The following is a 16,968-nucleotide window of genomic DNA, read 5'->3' as shown; positions in this document are numbered from 1 at the left end:
AATTATTGCGCCCTAAAAGAGAAATGGTAAACAAATGGTTTGAATACATAAATACGACCTTATAGTAACTGTATCTAGAAATTTGTGCAAGTTACTTGTCAATTTTCGCCAGAAGCGAGCTTTTTCCTCACGGTTACTGCCCAGCTCATTAGCGCGATATGGGATATTCTTTACCTCAAGTTTACTGCCCTCTGTTGACGACAGGGCTTCGAACTCTTATCAAGGCGATCTAAGAAGTGCAGGGCCGTGAGGAGCAGGCGGATGTGGAGCAGGCGGATGCGGGAGTGTACAATGTGAAAATTCATATGTCAGCATGTCAAAACTACTGGTTACTTTTTCAAATCTAGGGAGGGTATGATGTATTGACAGCTTTGAATGTTGAATTTGTACAATTAAAACAATTACTGACTACTTAAGGTGGTACTACACCCCCTGATAATTTTTTGACTAATTTTGCATTTTTCTCAAAAAGTAACTACACACTGGTAACAAAAGTTATATGTATATATATTATAGGGGCAAGGAATCCAATTACTTCACTGAAATTTCAGTGATTCAAGACAAGGGGTCATTATATATGTTAAGAAATGAGGTACGTTCTAGCAGTACCTCTTTTCTTATCATAAATAACGTACCGCTTGTCTTGAGTCACTGAAATTCCAGTGTAGTAACTGGATTCCTTATCCCTCTAATATACACAACTTTTGTTACCAGTGTGATATTATTTTTTGAGAAAAATGCAAAAATAGTCACAAATTTATCAAGGTGTGTAGTACCACCTTAAAGGGTTATATGTTCCATTTTTTCATTTTTAATGAAATCCTAGTTGAATTTCAGTATTTTTAGCAATATGCTAATGTACATTTCTTTTCTTGATATTCATTTCCTCAATAATAGAATAATAATCTTGCTAATTACTTGTAAAAAGGTCATTGACCTTCACAATGTAATTAACTTACGTACAATTATTTTAAAAAGTTCATTTGAAGCATTAATGTATTGAGAACATATCCTCCAAATCTGATGACATTCTTGCATAAAATAAAAATTTTACAGTCATTTTTGTAATTGAGGTCCGATTTGAGAAAAACGCATTTGAAAATTGAGATTTACATAGACACCTGTGTATTAATTAATTACTAATTAAGCATTTTCTCAAAAATTAAACATGTGTTAAGGTTAAAAATGGTGTTAATTATTAGAGATTGTCAATATATACAACATATCCAAAAACACATTTTTTGTCATTTTTGACCATGTAATGGAAATTGTACCCAACTTATGACATGCGACCATCTATTATTATGGAATGGTCGAGCAGCCCTCGAATTAACCCACGGCACCCATGGCATTTTGCCGTGGGTGCCCACCCCCACTGCCGTAATGCCCTCAAAATATGTCCTTTACCCAAGGCATTCACTTGCCGTGCCCTCTAATGAAGTTGCCGTCGGTGCCCCAGCCCTGCCCCTTCATTATAAAATTGTCTATCTATGTTTGTGTGTGTTTTCTTCACTTTTGAGAAATTGCCTTGGTGCCCTCTTGATATATTACAAAATGCCGTGCTGCCTTGCCTTTAAAGTGAAAATCCAAGGCAATTTTCAACTTGCCCTAAAAAAGTTGCCGTGCCCCTTCAGATCCTTAATTCGAGGGCTGTGGTCGAGTAATATAAACATTGAAAGTACGGTACATCACACATGGGCCATGGATTCTCATTTGTGATCATACAATATTAAATTGACAGCTAAAATGAAGACAACTTTGCATTTCCCCCATCACATTTCAGAATTATATTTTTGGATTATTTCCGTTGCAGAAAGGTAAAATATAACACAAATAATGCAATTTGAGACTTGGAAGCTTACAAGAACCAATTTTGGTTCTCCTACAATCTCCGAAATATGTCTTGAAACATTAAAAGCGTCTTTAGGGAAAATAAGTCCCCCACTCCCCGTGCAATGTTGAAACATGCAAATGTGTTCAGCGTGTCTCCAAAGTGTCGTGCAAATGTGTTCAGCGTGTCTCCAAAGTGTCGCAACATTGAATGATGGGGGGTGGGGAAGGGACAAGTGTTAATTGATGGCCCAGCTTTCTTCTAATTCCAAATATTGAACATTTTTATCCACATTAAAAATACACTTTTGATTTCATTCAAGATGCCTAAAGCGCTTCAAGGACATTTTTCGAGGATTGTCTGAGGCAATCGCTAAAATTAACATCTGATTTTAATCTTTTGGCTATAACTTTAAAACTACTTGAAAGAATCACTCCAAATTTTCAATGAATATTAGTTAGTGCATAAGCTATGATGTGGATATAAAATAAAATAGTCCCAAACAAAAATGTTTGGTAGACTCATAACCGGTGCGATCTTACCTTTCCGATGTTGATTAAGATACTTCTTGCATCGATCCCGAGATGCGGAAAAACCAATAGTCATTTTGTCCCACATAAATGAATAAATAACAAAAAACCCCCGATCCCCCGAGTGGACTCACCCATTCGGTGAGGTCACACACGATAATCATCCCTTATCCGACTTGGGCAGCCCCTACTCGGCCAAACTTGTAGGTGGCTGCCGGGGTCCGGGATTATCAACATCGGAAAGGTAAGATCGCACCGGTTATGAGTCTACCAAACATTTTTGTTTGGGACTAGACTCAGTACACCGGTCGACCTTACCCTTTCCGATGTTGATTAAGATACTTCTTGCAGCAACATCTGAAAGATCGATCTAGCAAGTAACCGACGGATGGAGGTACAAGATTGGCCAGCATCTGATAAGGATCGGGAGTGGGTAGCATGGTTATCGCGAGGTCAAACTATTTCCCCCCCTCACGGCCGGGAAACAGAAAGACTACGTGAACAGACAAAAACCCCTGAACTGAAGTGCAGTGGTTAAGAATAGAAACACTGGTTCTTACCATGTTGGAATTCTCTGAAATACACCTGGTACTCAACCACCATATTATCGCCCAAGAACTGCCCTGGTGAACTTATCGCCTGGTCGTTGGCTTACGTTTTTATAGTAAACTGACGAAAAGGACGACGGGTTCTTCCAGGACACAGCCTGACAAATCTCCTCAATGGGGACCCCCTATGGTAGGCCCACGATGATGAGATAGATCTGGTTGAGTGGGCCTTGGGGCGAAGCGTCTTTTTCGCCCAGTCCACCAACACCTGGACCAGCCACCGTGCCAGAGTCTGCTTAGCGGCTGGACCGTGCGGTTCAGCGTGGGTGATAAATAAGCGTCATGAGCCCCTCTTAAGGTTTGTGTTCGGCCAAGGTAGTGCTGTAGCGCCTCACCGGGCACCACAACCTGTCTTCGGCTATTGACTTAACCCTGCCCAATACTGGGTAGGAAGAGGGGCGAGTGTCGGAATGTACTTCGCTCATTTTTGCAAGGAAATCGGGCGAAGAAACAGCGTCGCTCCGTTGTTAGTAAATCACGGAGGCTGACTTCGAGACTGCGTGCAACTCCGAGCAGCGCCGTCCCGAAGCCAACGCCAGAAGAAAGGCCGCCTTAAGAGTGACGTATTTAAGGGTCGCTTTTGACAGGGGCTCAAAAGGGGGACCCTTAATATACTCCAAGACTGTGTTGAGGTCCCATGGGGGACCACCTTCCTTTCGGCGGCGCTCGTTGAACATACCATCGAGAAGAAGACTTAGGGACCCATCTGAATTGATAGTCGACCCGTCTTCAAATCCCCGATGAATCGAGAGAATTGCTGACTTGTTGTTGGCTATCGTCGCCTGCGGAAGTCCTGACCTGAACTTTTCTGTCAGAAAATCTGCCACTAGAGGCACAGGGGCTCTAGTGGGAGATGGATGTCTCTCATCGCACCATGCGTAGTAGGGAGCCAAACGCTGACGATACGGACGGAGGGTAGACCCTCGTCTACCCCCGGCGATGAGAGAAGCAGCTTCTGATGAAAGCCTCCCTCCGCCGCACGTTCCCTGATAAGGGCCATGCAGCTAACTGCAGGTGCTCTAGTGGTAGACTTGGTACCTCTCCTCCGGGCATCCGGAGTAGATTTGGTAACTCGGGGAGTACTCGCGGCGGTGCCGCTAGTAGATCCACCATCGGTCGACACCACAGGTGTTCCCGCCAGAACGGTGCTATCAGAATGACGTTGCAATCCTCCTCCCGATCTTGGTCACTACCCTTGCGAGCAGTGAGATCGGGGAAAGCGTAAGCAGTCATTCCTCCCCAGTCTCACGGCCAGAGCGCCCACGGCGAATGCCTGTGGGTCTGCGCCCCTCGAGCAGTACACCGGCAGCTGATGATTGCGATGAGATGCGAACAAATCTATCGAGGGGTGGTACATCACCTCGAAGATCGTCTGGACGACCTGCGGAGCAAGGGACCATTCTGTAGGTCCCGACACCTTTCCTCGTGACAGATCGTCGCGAGGATGTTGGTGACTCCGCTATGTGCATCGCTCTCAACGTAATCTGCCTGGCCTTGCACCACCCTATCAGGCGTGAGTGCGTGCAGGCACAACCGTGGTGACCTGGTGCCCCCTTGTCTGTTGAGGTAGGCCACCACGGTTGTGTTGTCTGTTTGGACAACGATATGAGATCCACGATCACCTTCTCGAAATGCTGGAGAGTTCTCTCCACTGCCCAAAGTTCGAGAAGGTTGATATGGAACTCCGTCTCCGTGGCCGACCATAGGCCCGAGACTGAGTCCCGTGGATGTGGCCCCCAGCCCAGCTTTGACGCGTCGGTCGTCACTACGTGACGCACCGCTGGTGCAGGAAACCTGACACCTTGAGTCAAATTGGGCTGATGGGTCCACCACCAGAGTTCCTCTCGCGCGATCCCCGACATCGGAACCGCGAGGGATATTGGGTGACGACTGGGCCTGTAAAAGGCTAGAAGGTGTAGTTGTATAGGCCTCATGTGAAAGCGGCAGTACGGTACGAGGTCTACCATACTGGCCATAAGGCCCAAAACCTTCATCCATGCCACAGCGGGTGCTCCCTCTGACTCGGCCAAGAGTCGGGCACACCTCGCCATGTTCGTCACCCTCTCGGGTGAGGGCGCCGCGATCCCTCCTTGAGGTTGATCTGGGCCCCTAGAAATAGTGGTGTCTCATGTCGGGACCAAATTGGATTTCTTGGCGTTGATCAGAAATCCCAGGTCCCGCACCGCACGGACTACTAACTCCACGAGACACTGTGTCTCCAGCGGGTGCGTCCGTAAATGAACCAATCGTCCAGGTAGCAACACATGTTGACTCCCCTGCGCTTCAGGTACGCTGCCACCGCCTGACCAGGAGTGTAAACACTCTGGGGGAGGTGGACAAGTCGAATGGCAGGCATCGAAACTGGTAAGTTTGACCCTGTACCTTGAAGCGTAGAAACCTCTGATCTTGAGGTGCGATCGGAACATGCAGATATGTGTCCGAGAGATCTAGCGATGCCGCCCACATACCCTTGATGGGGCAGGCTAGCACTGAAGCGAGAGTCTCCATTCTGAACCTCTTGGGCCTGATGAACTCGTTCAACGGCTTGAGGTTCAGAATGGGCCTCCAGTTGCCGGTCTTCTTTGGAGCCAGAAAAATGTGCTCCAAAACCCCTTGGTGAAAGGGGGGTAGACCGGGACAATCGCTTGCTTCGTGAGAAGCTGAGTGACCTCTGACAGTAGTGCCCGACGCTGGGGGCTGTCTGGCGGCACTACCGTGGACCTCTGAATCGTGCAGGCGCACGAGGGGTGGCTGGTAAATTCCAGCCTGTAACCCCCACTGACCACTGACAATACCCAGGCGCCGGTGAGATGGCATGCCATCTCTGGGCGTAATGCACAGCGGCCGCCCACAGGGGAATCCCTGTGGAAGTCCAAACCTGCCGGCATGGACTGTCGACCGCCGTGCCCTCAGGACCGATCTGGTTTGCCTCCCTTAGAAGAACGGCTCTTCTTAGGGGGCTTGCCATACGATCCAGCACTACTCTTGCGCTTCCCAGTTTTTTTGGGAGGTGCTGGAGTAGCCTCGGGCTCGGGTGTAGTCGGTGGTGCGCGTCCTGCTGAAGCCGGAGCTGGCGCTGAAGAACGCTTAGAAGACTTTTTCTTCTTGTGCTTCTTCTTCGCCTTACTGCCCTTCCCCTTGGTCAGGGCAGCCTCTGACTTCTTCAGAGTGCTCTCATTGGTGGCCTTCTTTGCCCGGTCCTCTACCGTAGCGCAAAAGGCCTGTCCAAAGAGTAGCCCCTGTCCCTCCGAGTCTGACTTCTTCATTGCTTCAGCAAAGTCGGAGCCATAAGTTGACTGGAGGGACAGACAGGCATTCTCCGGCGGCGAGATGACATCCTATGGGCTAGGCCCATAGAACTCTCGTTGAGGTTAGCTGTTAGCACCGCTAACAGATTAACCTCGTGGGAAGAGTTCGACGTTGCCCGTGGTCGTTCGCTACCTTCCTGCCGAGGTGCTCGGCAAGCGTGGTAGCGACGCTAGAGACTCTGATAAGCGGCGTGCTCAACGCTTATCGATGAGCTTTAGCTCCTCCTCCCACTGGGGGGAGAACGACCCGCTGCCCCTTGGCCGCTAGCTGCAGGCGCTTGGCAACGTCTGGATCCATGTCAGGGACCCTGAGGTAGGTTTCGTAGTCCTCCTGCGAAACACGCAGTGGAAGCGTGCAAGCACGCGGCGTCGAAGCTCCAGCGAGCCTGACAGCCCTACGAAACCTACCCTTGAGGTCCGCCGGGAATGCAAGTGCGGGCGACCCTTGTGTGGACGCGCTAGCTGGGCATCCTACTGAAAAGATGCCCTGGTCCTCCTGAATGGACTCCTCCTGAGAGAAAGCCAGGCCCAAACCTTGGGCCACACGGCTCATCACCTCAGCGGTGTCCCGAGGCAGACCATTGCTAGCGAGGGAAGCGGGGAAGGATACCTGAAGCTACCTGCACAGCCTCATCAGACTGTGAGTCGCTACTGGTTTCATCTTCCGACTCCTTTCCCTCGCCTTCAGACTCTGACTCACTCTCTGATGAGGAAGAGATCTGACGACGGGCATCTGAAGGTGGACAGGGAGGTGTCGCCACCGTGTGGCTAGCCAACTGAACACCAGCAGAAGAGGGAGTACTCCCGCTAGACCCCGAGATGCTAGCCATAGCACCCCGGGATCCGCACGCTCTCGCTGCTGTCGCCCTAGCCATAGCAGCGTGCGGCCTACCCTGAGCTGTATCAGGGTTAGCCACTCGCCGCCCAGCCTGGGTAACAGCTGGTGGTACTGCTTGCCCAGCGCTAGGCGGCACTTGCCACGGTGCTAGACCGTGGAAGAAACCACCCTGCGGCGGGTACCACGGGGCATACCCTGTCGGTAGCTGACCCTGAAAGGATCCGCCACCAGGGAAACCCCATGGAACGGCAGTACCAGCACCGCCTCCCCCCCCCCTGTTGCCACAAAGACTGTGGAAACCAGGACGAGCACTGCGGTACCTGCGTGGTTGTAGCGTAGCTGCGCACCACTGTACCCATGCCTCACAGCGTTCCCGCTAGAGGATCAAGCCGTGTGTATGGGTACCCGCTATACTGGCTGTCCCTTGGCTAGAAGGAGCTTGCTGAGTATCACAGGTAGCTGAGCGTGTATACCCCCGATCAGTCACCTCGCTACCTGAATAGGCAGTATCAATCAATGGAGCCATGCTCCGCTGAATAGATAGTGATCGATCATAAGAGGGTAATTGACCCATTGACTGTAATGGATCACCCACGCTCTGCTGGCTCTCGAGGACATAAGTGGGTTGTTGATCAGCCAGGCTGTTCAAACTACCTACCCTAACCTCTTGAGCCTCGCCCAAGGTCGCTGTGTTTGGCGGACCACTCACGGCAGCTATGGGCGCGTGCATAGTGGCTACCACTGAAGTCGAGCCGTAGCTCGTCTCAGTAGCTGCCACCGATTGCACTTGGGTCGCTGTCCCGTGAGAGACTGCGAACCCAACCCCGGTATAGCCGCTAGCCAGTCCCGGAGGACAGCCGGCAGCCATTCCAAGGCCCAGGGTATCACTCGGCGGTCCCGCCATGGAACGCTGCCGTGTGACAACCCCAGTTGGTTCTGCTAAGACTACACCGAAGCGTTAGCCCCGGTATCGTCTCTGCTAAACCCATGCACGTTTTCATTCGACCCTTGCGGGGAACGAAAGGCGTGCTGCGTGCCGTGGATCAACCCCGGGTACCCTTGGCATACTGTCCCTCGCCGGCTACTTCCGCGGGTGCTAGACCCGCTCGTTCGCCAGCAATAGACGGGTGTCCACCTGCAAGAAACTCGCTAGAGATCTCACTGGTAGACTGGTACTCGCCTGTTAGGGCAAGTACCGCCCTGCTGCCTGCTACTAGCTTAGACGGTTTGTCAGTGCTTTCGCTGGCTGCTAGGCCTTCGGGCTCGCTAGCAGTCCCTGGAGGGTCCGCCTGCTTGCCCGGGACCGGAGCCCCAGAGGTTCCCTTAGCGTGGCCCTTGCCGGCCGCGCTAGTACCTACCATATCAACCTTACCTGTAGCCTTCTGTTTCTTGGTCTTCGTTTTCTGTCTGTGTCGAAGTCCCAAACAGCGCTACTTTCTAAATCTTGAAATGTACGTCCGATAAGCCTATGCAAAAGATGCACACTTATTAAATTTAGAACAATCCCTATGGGTGTAGCAGAGTGGATGTGGGTCCCACTCTGCCACAAGGGAAGGGCAGGATTGACAAGGCCTGGACATGTTGTAGTAAATCGGGAGCGTATAGCACTACCCCGAACACAAGCTCAAGCCCAATAAGCAGACCCACACGCACAGTGGCTGTCGCAGATACTTGGTATGATATAAAAATATATTACAAAGGGATGAAAAACTGAAAACCTTTTCCTATAGATTTGTCAGGCTGGTCCCTTCGGAAACCCACCGAACTCTTAGCAGTAACTCGTCATCTGACGCGTACTGAAAGATATAACGATAGAGCACACCGTAAACATAGCGATAATCACTCACCATACATGTATACACAGTACTGTACAAACATCTATTGTAACTTACTAGTCTGCTATAGTTGTTTTACGTGAGAACAAAAATAAAATGGCGCCCTAAGGCGGCCATTTTGAAAACGATGTGTCCCGTATCTGAACGGAAACACTCATACAAGCTAAGTTTTTGGATCGTTTTGTCACTTTTCTAGCGAAAAATGTCGTCAAAACTATCTCCCTAGCGTACTATACTGGTTGGTTTTTACCTCAGGTGTACCAAACATACTGTATATATCGTCCTTTGGTTCGTAATGATACTTAGCGTTGGCAAAGAAAAATCCACACGTCTATCTCATGTAGAAACCAAGGAGGATAAGGGATGATTATCGTGTGTGACGTCACCGATTGGGTGAGTCCACTCGGGGGATCGGGGTTTTTTTGTTATTTATTCATTTATGTGGGACAAAATGACTATTGGTTTTTTCCGCATCTCGGGATCGATGCAAGAAGTATCTTAATCAACATCGGAAACGGTAAGATCGACCGGTGTACTGAGTCCAACTAATTGTATCAATTTTGACTATATCGCCCTGCACTACAAGCAGGTTGCACCCATCACCTGTGTATGTCTACAATCATAGATTGAATACAATAGCACTCTTTTCATACATACTAATCTTACAGATGTGAGTGATCAGCATGATATAGTTCAATGCATAGGTACCGCATGAAAAATTTTCCATGACTATTTATTAATAGATAGGCTATGATGTGGGCACAAAATAAAACAACTAATCTTTTATTTAGATAGTGGTCAAATAATTCTTTTGTACTGCATCCATTTGCATATCTTCTGGAGCGTGCCTATAGAGGAGATGATTTGAACTAATGACCTTATGTGCAAGCACTCTATAAGTAAATACTTATGAAACGTATGAAACTTGAACGTGGGGGGTGTGGGGGGAGGGGGTTACACGATAATCGATTTTCCTCCACCACCCTCAACCACACAAATATAACCCCCCCCCCCCCTAATCATCCTTAGCGACTGCGATTGAACATGACAGTCTGTGATCATCATTTCCGTGTTAGGTTTTAGAATTTAATTGAATATTGACATTTAATTGATCATTGATTGTCGGTTATCGACTGTCTATTACCCCCCCCCCCTCCCACCACCACCAACAACTCAAACACTGCTTAACAACGACATCTACCGGCGTGGCGTGTTAAATAAAGACTGTGATCACGAACTCCTACACTAGTGGAAGTTTTGGATGAGAAACGGACATTTTGATGAGAATCGGCCAAAATGGTGAGAATTTAATTTTCTCATTCTCTTGGATGAGAAACTTCCTGGTGTGTGTGTCAATCATTATCCCTGGTGACAATTGCTAATCCCCGATTATTATTTTCTCATCCAAAAGAATGAGAAAATTAAATTCTCACCATTTTGGCCGTTTCTCATCAAAATGTCCGTTTTCTCATCCAAAACTTCCACTAGTGTTATCTGACAATTGCTATATTGCCCATATTCATGACATTTAAAGATGTCCGGATCTATGTGTGTCTTTATTACAATTAAAAAAAACCAATCAATTATCATGCCATAGATAAATTAGGGTTTTAAAACTTATTTTCGTGTTTCACAATGTCAATTGTCATGAATATAGAAGAACAGTTTACTGGTTTGAATAAGTCACACACAAAAAAAAGGAAAAAAAAGTGAAACTGTTGGGGCTCGAACCACTAGCCTTTCGTTTCACCGTCTGAAGTACTGTCCATTACACCACGCTGTCATCATGTGTCATGTTGAAATAATTACGGGATTCCGTGATATATGGGTGCGCATTGCATTCTCGTGATTATGAAAATGGTAAATCTCGACAGACGATTTACATTTGCTAAAATCAGTAAAATGTAAATAATGTTAGAGCTAACAAAACGTAAAATAGTAAAATTAGATGTAGTTTTGAACAAGCTTTCAAACAAAACACTTTCCAAATAAAAGTTGACACCAAATCGGCTTAAATTATGAATTTTGTCAACGGTTTACCATTTCTAAATTAAAGAAACTCCTTGTATTAATATTCAGTATTAGACTATGGTAAACCGTCAAATCACTATGTGATTCAATGGGACGATTTACAATCGCACTTTACCATTTCACGCAAATAAAATGATCAATTTTAAAGATATTTCTGCATGAGTAGGCCTACTTCATGAGCGTACTAATGCTATTTTTTTATTGGTTCGTTTTGTTTTGTTTTGTTTTTTGCTTTGGGGAGGGTGTTGATCTGAAAAAGGTGAAAAAGGTCGTTTTTTGACTATATTGCCCTGCACTGCAGCGTTCACACGATACATATCCACTGAACTATATCATGCTGATCACTCACATCTGTAAGATTAGTAATGTTTGAAAAGAGCGCTATTGTATTCAATCTATGATTGTAGACATACACAGGTGATGGGTGCAACCTGCTTGTAGTGCAGGGCGATATAGTCAAAATTGATACAATAAGTTGTTTTATTTTATATCCACATCATACAAAATGTAGCTTATGCATTAACTAATATTCATTGAAAATTCTATCAAGTAGTTTTAAAGTTACAGCCAAAAGTTTAAAATCAGATGTTAATTTTAGCGATTGCCTCATACAATCCCAGAAATATGTCTTGAAACATTAAAAGCGTCTTTAGGGAAAATAAGTCCCCACTCCCCGTGCAATGTTGAAGCGTGCAAATGTGTTCAGCGTGTCTCCAAAGTGTCGCAACATTGAATGATGGGGGGTGGGGAAGGGACAAGTGTTAATTGATGGCCCAGCTTTCTTCTAATTCTAAATATTGAACATTTTTATCCACATTAAAAATACACTTTTGATTTCATTCAAGATGCCTAAAGCGTTTCAAGGACATTTTTCGGGGATTGTAGTTGTAATCAGCGAGAACCTTCAAGAGAACCAGTTCACGGGTTCTCCTCAAATTTGAATCCCTGAGAGCACCGATGGTGCAAAAGCCTCACCTGAATTGATGCAGTCTAGTTCAAACTTTGATTGTCTGAGGCTGATCCCGAATGCATGAAAAGTTGATCTGAAAAAAGGTGAAAAAGGTCGTTTTTTGACTATATTGCCCTGCACTGCAGCGTTCACGCGATACATATCCACTGAACTATATCATGCTGATCACTCACATCTGTAAGATTAGTAATGTTTGAAAAGAGCGCTATTGTATTCAATCTATGATTGTAGACATACACAGGTGATGGGTGCAACCTGCTTGTAGTGCAGGGCGATATAGTCAAAATTGATACAATAAGTTGTTTTATTTTATATCCACATCATAGCTTATGCATTAACTAATATTCATTGAAAATTCTATCAAGTAGTTTTAAAGTTACAGCCAAAAGTTTAAAATCAGATGTTAATTTTAGCGATTGCCTCATACAATCCCGAAATATGTCTTGAAACATTAAAGCGTCTTTAGGGGAAAATAAGTCCCCCCACTCCCCCGTGCAATGTTGAAACGTGCAAATGTGTTCAGCGTGTCTCCAAAGTGTCGTGCAAATGTGTTCAGCGTGTCTCCAAAGTATCGCAACATTGAATGATGGGGGGTGGGGAAGGGACAAGTGTTAATTGATGGCCCAGCTTTCTTCTAATTCCAAATATTGAACATTTTTTATCCACATTAAAAATACACTTTTGATTTCATTCAAGATGCCTAAAGCGTTTCAAGGACATTTTTCGGGGATTGTAGTTGTAATCAGCGAGAACCTTCAGGAGAACCAGTTCACAGGTTCTCCTCAAATTTGAATCCCTGAGAGCACCGATGGTGCAAAAGCCTCACCTGAATTGATGCAGTCTAGTTCAAACTTTGATTGTCTGAGGCTGATCCCGAATGCATGAAAAGTTCTTAACTTGTTTTTCTTCACAGTCATGGAAACACCATGACTCAATCAACATAGGAGGCCCAGCACAAACAAGGCCCAGAACTCCGCCGTGTACCTCCATAAGGAAGAACAGTGGCATAGGAGAGGCATCAAGGAAGCCATCTGGGAAAGAGTAGAGCAGCCGTCACTTAATAAGAAAGGGGGACTGAGACACAACCTATCTCACGCATGGGACCGGGTCATCAAGACGATCCATAGCTGTCTCAAAGTGTCACATGACCAGCCCAGCGCAGCGGGTCAGTTGCCTGATGAAGTCTGATGGTTTCAGACGCAACGTAGCAAGTTGCAAACTATGTAAGTTCCAGTATTATTTGATTTAATCAAAACCTTGTGACATGTACATGTTACATCAATACATCATCATCAGTGATCATCATGTAATATCAGTACGGGCGCACAGAGTTTTTACGAGACATACTTACTTGTTCCGCAATAACGGGTAATCCTGTCATAACAAGACAATATGTTTTTATCATACTCTTTGGGCTAAACGATCGAGTATCGCATGTTGTGAATAGCGCCATCGTGTTCAGCGTGAAAAGAACCCCTACAGTGTAAGTCAACCATGGCGGGGGGTTATGGCAAAATGGGATGTTACTGATATTTTGCTATTTCTTGTTTTCCATTGAAATATCTATAGACAATTTGAACAATGCAATACGTTTTTAGCAACATAATAAACAATTTTTTATTTGACTTATTTTAAACAATTAATATATTTTATTTGTTCCAAGAAAGAATTCCCAACAACTGAGGAGTCAAATTTTACTACAGTTAATTTCCCGACTCCAAACAAAATTTATAAAAGTCATTTTTTAACCACATTCCATTGTATACATTTTCAAAATATCGTGCTCATATTCGTGGAATTATTTATCGATAAGCTGCTCAAAAAAGTAGCATAATTTGCTAAAAACTGAATCAATTCCCATCGGATTTTTTTTTCAGTGGGCGCCATGATGCTTATTAATATTCTGACGTAAAAAGGTCATAGGTTGCGTATTTGCATAATTCGGAAAACTCCGGAAACTACGCTGCTAAATTTCATTCATAAATCCAAAGTCGGAAGCTTTTTCCGACCAATAATGGTGATGACGTCACCTAAAAACGAGGTATCTGCGCTTGCGCCGAGTGAAAATAACAGCGGCCGATTACACACTGCCGAATGCATACTTCGATTATGTCCTCTAACTAATGGAAGTTTTCATGTTATAACGGGACTTCCTTCAATGACCGGACTTAAGGGTACGGTGGGTAATAAATTACGAATATTTAATAATGTCTGTTTATTGCAAGACATCCTCTAATGTAAGAAAGTCCGCTAAAAAGTCTGTGCGCCCGTACTGAATAGGTGACCCCGGAGTGACGTCACAAGCCGTTGACCTCCGTTTGTCCCTTTTCAAATTGGCCAAAATACTACCATTTCTATAACTTCTCGACATGGGGCCTCCAGCCAACAACAAAAATAAAGACTCTCCTCTACATGTTCATGTGTTCAGTTCAGCTTCACATAAAATGCAATTTTCGCCAAGTATTTAACCTTTATTTTACTGAAATCGGCCGAGAAATTTGCTCGATTCGAGGCACAAAACAGAACGTAAACAACTGAATGAGCTCTGCTACAAGTCTTCAAGTTCAAGTAGTCGCTCAACTGCACGATCTATTGTGGGTTGAAAAGCGTAAGTGTAGCCGACTGTAGCATCATGTAAAATAAGTACCCGGATGACCGGGGTGACCTATATAATACTATCATGACTATTGACTACCTATGACTACACTGCAAGATTCTCATCTGTGTGACGCCGATGTCACCAGAATGTCACTCCATCGGAAACTACACCTCGGTTTTCCATATCGCCGGTCCGAAATAGCCGGGTAGCCAGCCTCCTAGGTTTCTACAGAGTGACTTCGCGGCGCGGTGACTTCACACCGGTGTGACTACGCGACTGGACCTGGGTGCTCAGTACCGGGGTTTTGGGTTGCCGGTTTTGCTTTTGTTGCCATATTTTTTATATTCTCTTGATTGATTCAAATAATATTCTTTATTTCTTGCTTTTTTAGGGGATTAGGGAGGGCAAATTGCAAACTGGACTTTAAAAATAAGGGAAATATTAGATGAATAAAATAAATTTGTTAGTAAAAGAAATAAACATGATCAGTAAACAAAGTATAATTCAATAAACTAATATGATGAATAAAATACATTTTTGTTAATTGGTGGTTATTTGAATAACTAAATGAATAAAAAAATAAATAAACAGGAAGAAACCAATAAACGAAGAATGGAAGAAACAAAGAAACACTTCTAAAGAAAGCAACTTGAGAAAAATTGCAAATAAAGAAGTTAAAAGTAGGAATATTATAAGAAGCATGTAGGCCTATTGATGAATTAAAATATTAAATGTGTAAAATAAATAAATAATTATAACAATAATAATTCATAACAAGCATTAATATTTGCGTGATAAAAAATAAGACAATTTCAAACAAACATTGCAACAGGCCTATATTGATGTGACACCGATTTATAGGCATAATTGAGTAACGTAAAAAAAATCAACATGAAAAACAAATCAAACTAATATAGGCCTATAAAAACACCATTTTGAAAAACGGAAAAAGAAAATAGCACAAGCCAAAGTTTTGCATGAACTTACGGCAGTAAAAGTATAAATGTGTAGTAGACCTTTCAGGAAAGTGACAAGAAGTAAAACAAAATGCATGCTAGGCCTATAAATCAATTTTAAATAACAGAAAAATTCTTGCTTCAAAATAAGTAAAGTTTTGGCAAATAAAAGTGTATAAATTGAAAATGCTAGGCCTATAATAGGCATACTTTATGAACTTCGCTGAAAATTAATCTCTCTTTAAAACATTTAAAAACACAATTCGTTTTAAATATAAAAAAAGTTTCAATAGGCCTATATAACGTTATCGTGCAAAATATGAAAAAACAGGCCTAATTTGATAGCAAAACATGTCATCTAACCACTGAAGTAAACAAAGCAATGATATAAGTTTTGTGGGAAAACAAGCAAACAAATAGACAAAATAAAAATGTTTGAAATGAAACAAACAAATAAACCAAGAACAAGAACTGCAAATAAAACACACACAGTTGATGAGATTATTAAACAGGCAGCACGAAAAGAATTAAAATATTATATTAAAAAGAGAACAATAAATAAATGAAACAAAATGAATCGGAAGTCTCACAGTTGAAATATAAATGATAACGAATGCAAAAGCACGATAAAAACAAAACAAAAACAAAGACGGCAGTAGAACCACAGACCCACTGTACAGCATGCATCAATCAATTAATTATAAAACCAACTCATTCCATTCATGAGCGTATACAAGCAGTAAACAAGCATGATACGCGTATTTGTCATCATCAGCGGCAGATTTGGTAGATATCGCCGCGTCCCCAGAGTGTTCGAACTCATAAGAGGGTTCGGTCAACGACCTTTCGGCAGCGTAGTCACCTTGAAGTTCGCCGACTGGGCACCGAGCAGGCGACGCATGGGCCACTGGCTACGGAAGTCACTTTGATGTGACTACAAGATGTGGACCACTGTCGGAATCTAGTCGGTGGTGTACATCATGAGTCGCCGATGCGGCATCGAGCAGGTAACACATCGGAGGCTAGCAGTTGTAGTCACTACGTGATGACACTGCTGCATAATACCCTACTGCCTTGTTTCCGATGTAGTCACTCTCCTGTAGTGACTCTGTCGGCCACCATAGGGTAGGTTATTCTGGAGTGACGGCGGTAGTGACTTCAGAGTTCAAGTGCGATGTAGTCACTCTGTCGCCAGGAATTTTGCAGTGTATGTCTAAAAAACCCAGGTTTTCTACCTATAGTATGGCGCTCTAGCTGAAATACAGCAAGATAATGCAAGTTAGTATCTAGTAAAATGTAAACCTGCATTTTACCTAGAGTATCTCGAGCTAGTCTAGCCTAGGTACACGTATGCATGTACAATGTACGGTACATGATAAGTAATAAATGAGCCTGACGAATTCGACAGGCACGACAATTCACCTTTATCAGTGGATTTCATCTAAATAAACAAAAATATATC

At 44.3% G+C, this 16,968-nt stretch overlaps 1 protein-coding gene across 1 annotated transcript in view; it reads right to left on the bottom strand.

Annotated features, from left to right (window-relative positions):
* Positions 1-16,968, bottom strand: part of LOC140141425 (uncharacterized) — a 28,765-nt gene that overhangs the window by 11,630 nt on the left and 167 nt on the right. The gene's annotated exons all lie outside the window — the stretch shown is intronic.

This window comes from Amphiura filiformis, chromosome 19 (genome assembly GCF_039555335.1).
Source record: "Amphiura filiformis chromosome 19, Afil_fr2py, whole genome shotgun sequence".
Taxonomy (NCBI): domain Eukaryota; kingdom Metazoa; phylum Echinodermata; class Ophiuroidea; order Amphilepidida; family Amphiuridae; genus Amphiura; species Amphiura filiformis.
Note: the sequence above shows the minus strand (reverse complement) of the source record. Positions and strands in the feature narration are given on the sequence as shown.